The sequence below is a fragment of the Nilaparvata lugens genome, chromosome 10 (assembly GCF_014356525.2).
Source record: "Nilaparvata lugens isolate BPH chromosome 10, ASM1435652v1, whole genome shotgun sequence".
NCBI classification, from domain to species: Eukaryota; Metazoa; Arthropoda; class Insecta; order Hemiptera; family Delphacidae; genus Nilaparvata; species Nilaparvata lugens.
The window spans coordinates 38675491-38681490 of record NC_052513.1 but is presented as its reverse complement, the minus strand read 5'-3'; the positions used below and the strand labels follow the sequence as shown (position 1 = coordinate 38681490).

The following is a 6000-nucleotide window of genomic DNA, read 5'->3' as shown; positions in this document are numbered from 1 at the left end:
TGAACTGCATATGATATGAAAAAGCTATTTGTAATATAATAACTATAGATAATTATATTGTTAAGCATCTAAATAAATTGGCGGGGCTTTGGACATATCAATTTCCATTCTTCGGAAAGAATATTAAAAATATCCTCCCCACTAACTCTCTCTAAATGATTGATTGATTGATTGATTGAGTACTTTATTTATGTAGATTACAATATATACTGGCTTATGCACTTATATACAATAGCTTACAATACGCAAAATGATAGATGAATTACATAATATAGACTAAGAAAATAATTATTGAATGTATATGATATGAAAAAGCTATTTGTAATATAATAACTATAGAAATTATATTGTTATGATCTACATAAATTGGCGGAGCTTTGGACATATCAATGTCCATTCTTCTGAAAGAATATTCAAAATATCCTCCCCACTAACTCTCTCTAACTGAGAGAGAGAGAGAGAGAGAGAGAGAGAGAGAGAAAGAGTGATAGTGAACTCCTACTCTCTCTTAAACAAATTCTTTCCCTCTTTCTTTCTTTCTCTCGTACACAAACTCACTCCATTCCCTAACTTATTCTTCGCTCATGGCTTCACAAAGGGAATGAATTCATTTATTGCAAAATGTAATTCGAACAGCTCTGCCTGACGGCTCGGAAAGTAAAGTATTTGTATCGGTATTTAATCGAATATTGTTTCGGGTCTGAAGTGCAGCGAAATGAAAAACGTGTTTTTATTAGTAAGTGAAAAACATGTTTCATGAGTTAGTGCCTTTTTTGTATAGCTGTCGGAGAATGGAGCAAAATGAAAAATATGTTTTTTCATTATGAGGTGAGGAATAGGCTACAGATAACGGAAGCTGGTCGGGTTACACAGGTGCGATCTGTGACGAAATTTTATGAATAAATTGAGAATTTGGCCCTTTCAGTATTCAATATTTCAAAGAGTAGAATAAATATTTTACATATTCTGACTTGTTTGTAACAATCTTCTTTTTACTTTCCTTGCCCTACTACCATAGGTAAGGAAAGTATTGCTTTCCAAAAAAAATTAAGGTACCCTAATTTCAAGTTTTCTATACGTTTCAAAGTCCCTGAGTCCAAAAACATGTGTTGTGTGTGTGTGTGTGTGTGTGTGGTGTGTGTGTGTGTGTGTGTGTGTGGTGTTGTTTGGTGTGTGTGTGGTGTGTGTGGTGTGTGTGTGTGTGTGTGTTGTGTGTATGTGTGGTGTGTGGGTATGTGTGTATGTGTGTGTGTGTGTATGTGTGTATGTGTGTATGTCTGTGAACACGATAACTCCATTCCTAATCAACCGATTGACTTGAGATTTTAAACTTAAGGTCCTTATACCATGAGGATTCGACAATAAGAAATTCAATAAAATTGATTTCAGAATGGCGGAAAAAATGGCGGATAATTACTAAAAAACCATGTTTTTCACGGTTTTCTCGAAAACGGTTCTAACGATTTTCTTCAAATTTTTACCATGGATAGCTATTTATAAGCCCTATCAACTGACATGAGTCTCATTTCTGGGAAAATTGCAGGAGCTCCGTAATATACTTGAGAAAAATGGCGGATGATTACTAAAAAAAACCATGTTTTTCAGGATTTTCTCAAAATAACTTGACCGATTTTTTTCAAATTCATACTCTGTATAGCTATTTATCAGTTCTATTAACTGGCATGAGTCTCCTTTCTGGGATACTAATGAGGGGTCCACCCCATCCTTGAGAAATGTACTTTGTAACCTCCTTCTCGTGCATGAGGTAGGTAGGTAGAGCAGTTTCATAAAAAGAACACATAGTCAAGATATTTCATCTGTAGAACAGCTGTTTTGACGACTTTAAAAAAATGACGACTAAAAAAAATCATCGAATTTCAAAATTTACACAAAGGAAAAAGTACTCTGAAGACAATTATATATACACATTATACAAAAGTCTGATCGTAGTTTCAAATATGAGCAAGGAAAGTTGTGTGAGTGTACCACACCAGATTTTTATAAATTAAACACTGTTCCCAGATAAAGTTCTAGATACTATTATGTTGGAGAATTTTATAGAATGAAATAATAGAGCACCTTGTCATTTCCACTTGGATATCATATAGTGAGGTCCACGTTATCCTATCAAATTGAGCGAGCAATTTCTGTATATCTGTTTATATTTTTATATTTGGTTAAATATATCTGGTTATTTATGTCCAACGGATCAGCTCTAACGATTTTCACGGAATTTGAAACATAGTAAGGTTTATAATATAAATATTCGATTGCACTAGATCACATACAAGTAGGCTACCTTTCATTAAGCATTATTTCATTATCAGCATCATAATTACCATCATCTACATCATCATGATCATCAATAACTATAGTGAGGTCCACGTTATAATGGCAGTATTTGATTAGCAATGGTATTGTCCATCATCCAACAAAGCGGATAGCGCTATCTCTTTCTCGCTTTGCTCTGTTGTGCCAGATCGTCTTTCAACAATGTAGAATCTATACTATTAAACGAGCAAATTCTGTTATATGTTTAGATGTTCAGATGTTTAGATGTTTGTATGTTTGTATTTCACCGGATCTCGAAAACGGCTCCAACGATTCTCACGAAATTCAGAACATAGTAGGTTTATAATATAAAGATTCGATTGCACTAGGTCTCATCCCTGGGAAAACTCGCTGAAGGACATGAAAAGGATAGGAATTGTTCATACTTGGGAAAACAGATGATAATTTCGACGTCAGTCGAAACAGAAGATGCGTGTGTGGGAGAGAAACAGAATTATTTCCAGCTGTGTAATCAATCAGCGAGAAAAAAAATATTATCTAGAAATTTTAATCGACTTGATAAAAATAATTTGATTTGTTGACATGACATGATAATCATTCTAACAGGTTGTACATGTTAGTGTAAACTAGTCATAATTTTCAAAGTAATTATTTGACAATTTTAAGTGATTAGTGAGTGTTATTCAATTTGGTTTGTAAATAATCTAAATTAGAACTTTTTTGTTTTCAAATGGTTGGACTGAAAATTGAACCTGAATTCAAGTGTATGGAACATAACCTACTTTCTGGATTATTTAAGCTGCTTTTACACCAAAGTATTTACTTTAACTAGAGATAACTTTGGCTGTATACACATACAAAATTCAATAAATTGAAGACTAATTCAATATATAAATTATTATTATGAAAAATTTTTATATTTGAAAATAAATAATCAATAATTAGATAATTTGAAAATTCATAACTGGTTCAAAAAAATTATCCTCCGGGCCGGATTTGAACCAGCGACCTATGGATGTCCGATAATGTAGCCAACTACAGTCCACCGCTCTACCAACTGAGCTACCAGAGGTTCTTGAAATAGAAAGTTGTTTAAATGTAGATGAATTGCAAGTGTCCATTGTATTAACATAGCTTGAATGCTCTGATGCTTCTATAGTGAGGTCCACGTTATAATGGCGGAGAAGAAAAAAGGAGAACAGCATTACCGATTATATGCCTTGCCACTGCCTCCTAAAGATACCGGTATTATATGATGTAAATATACTGTTCATTATGATTGGAATAATCAATTATTAAAATTATTTTATTTGTCAAGAGAATATAATCTTCAATGATTGAATAGAAAATTTCATAAAGGAGATTAAATATTTTGTTAACTAATTATATTTCTGAATGGTTGAAAAACGATATGGCAAAGTTGCGGAGCTAGAAATCAATAATCTGTTTGTTGAAAGAAAGACAAGGATAGCAACACCAATGCTAATCAAATACTGCCATTCTAATGTGGAACTCATTACATACCTTTATCCTGTCTTTGTGTTTATGGTAAGATTCAGGTAAAAATGTCAGCATTTGTTTGATGGGATATTAAATTTTTTCAAATAAGTGCAATATTTCTAAAGTTTTTAATTTATTGTGATACATTCTGTGATTCATTTAGAGTTTAAAATCAACCTTCAAAATTCAAAATTTTAAATCATCATTCCTGGACCAAAAATCAAGTGACGAAGTAGTGTGTGATTACATAACCTTAACTTTTGGACAACATTAACATTTTATCAAAATTTTTGGAGAGAGATAGTACAGGTTCAGCCTAGTTTTTCCTCCAATGTCATAATTGTATTATGATTATAGTATTTTATACAATAAATAAATAAATGATGGAACTAAAAAAAATTATATATTCATAATATGGGATGAGATACAGATTGGCCGGATGCATCTATAGCACATAACTGCTGGTATACTGCTGCTTAACTGCGAAATTGGATCAGCTGGTGGTTTAAACTCATAATCAGAGAAAACTTATATTTTGAACGTATATCTTAGCACCAAAATTATATAATCTACTTCCTGCAAACTGTAAACAGATGAATCATTCTAGAAAGTTCAAAGCAATAGTACAAAATTGGTTGATGAGCAAAGGAAGACAGTACATAGAAAACATTATTTCAAACAACTCATATTCTCAACTAAACACCTAATGACATACTAAATAATAATCCGCACAAAAAAAACAAAACCTACTCTAGAACATGATACGCCATAGTGGAGTAGGTCAATTTCCACACAGAAAAGAAAACACTAAACATGTAGAGGACACATTATAAGAAATATCTGAAACTAACTATTATTTATTATGTAATTGTAAACTATGTAATATTTTCTGTAATTGATGTAGTAGTTCTCGTTCTTTTTTTTTGGAGATAAACATTTATTTATTTAATATATTATAAAGGAAAGAATTGGCTAGAAATTCACGAATGACACATCACCACGTCTCAACTACTCAACTGATTAACTTGACATTTTGCATATAGATTCTTAATTAACCGAGGATGGTTTTAAGCCTATTTTGAATTCTCGAAGTGTTCAGTAGGTCAAGTTTTTAATTAGCTCCTTGCAGAGCACGGGTTACCTGCTAGTAGCTCAACGTCGCAGTGTAGGCCCAGAATCTAAAGGTGCGTACAGATATACGCGCCGCGAACATGAGCAATTCACTTTTAATCAGCTGATCCCAAGCTTTTAATATCTGTATCTTACCGTTTCTGTGAAAATACAGATATAGTCAGCTGATAAAAAGTGAATTGCTCATGTTTGCGGCGCGTATATCTGTACGCACCTTAATACATGACTGGTGAAAAAGATTAAAAAAAATACCAGCTGATTTTTTTACCAATCATGTATTAGATTCTAGGTCTACACTGCGACGTTGCAATATCGTAGGCAGCGACCTCGTATTAGAGGAGGCTATGATTGAGTTCAAAATTTGTGATTTATTTAAATAAATGTATTTTTTTAATCTTTTTCACCAATCATGTATTAGATTCTAGGTCTACACTGCGACGTTGCAATATCGTAGGCAGCGACCTCGTATTAGAGGAGGCTATGATTGAGTTCAAAATTAGTGATTTATTTAAATCTGTGAACATTTATTGAATAAGAAGCATTAAAACTTTATCACTGACGCATGCTGACAATATGAAGTGAATCAAGACGAGCAAAATAACTTGAATAATACAACATTTTCATGCCATCAGTATTATCAACTATAGTGAGATCCACGTTATAATGGCAGTGGAAAAAGATAGCAGAACATAGTCGCCGAACCTCTGTCTTGTCAATGTCTTCTATAAACGGTAGCAGATGCAGGTTTATTGATAAAAACACTTTACTCACTTGGCCTACTTTCTAACAAATTAATAGAAACAATACAAAAATCTTGAAGTACAATTCATTTTTTAAAAACTTTAAAATAGTTCAACAAATAGTTTCGACCCTAACTTAGGTCATTTTCAAGTTGAAACTAACTAGTTGTTGAACTATTTTAAAGTTTTTAAAAAATGAATTGTACTTCAAGATTTTTAAATTGTTTTTATTAATAGGGTTATTGATGTAATATTAACTGTTCATTCTCGTTTAAATTATCAATTATATTTTATTAAGCAAGAAATTTCATTTTTCCATAATTTCATAATGAATTTT

The 6000-nt window shown here is 32.2% G+C and overlaps 1 protein-coding gene and 1 non-coding gene across 5 annotated transcripts in view; one reads left to right on the top strand and one right to left on the bottom strand.

Moving 5' to 3' along the window:
* LOC111053224 (potassium voltage-gated channel subfamily H member 8) overlaps positions 1 to 6000 on the top strand; it is a 322102-nt gene that overhangs the window by 134411 nt on the left and 181691 nt on the right. The gene's annotated exons all lie outside the window — the stretch shown is intronic.
* On the bottom strand, positions 3274 to 3364 carry Trnay-gua. The gene is given in 2 exon segments: positions 3274 to 3309; positions 3328 to 3364. It is a non-coding gene; the product is annotated as a tRNA-Tyr (tRNA).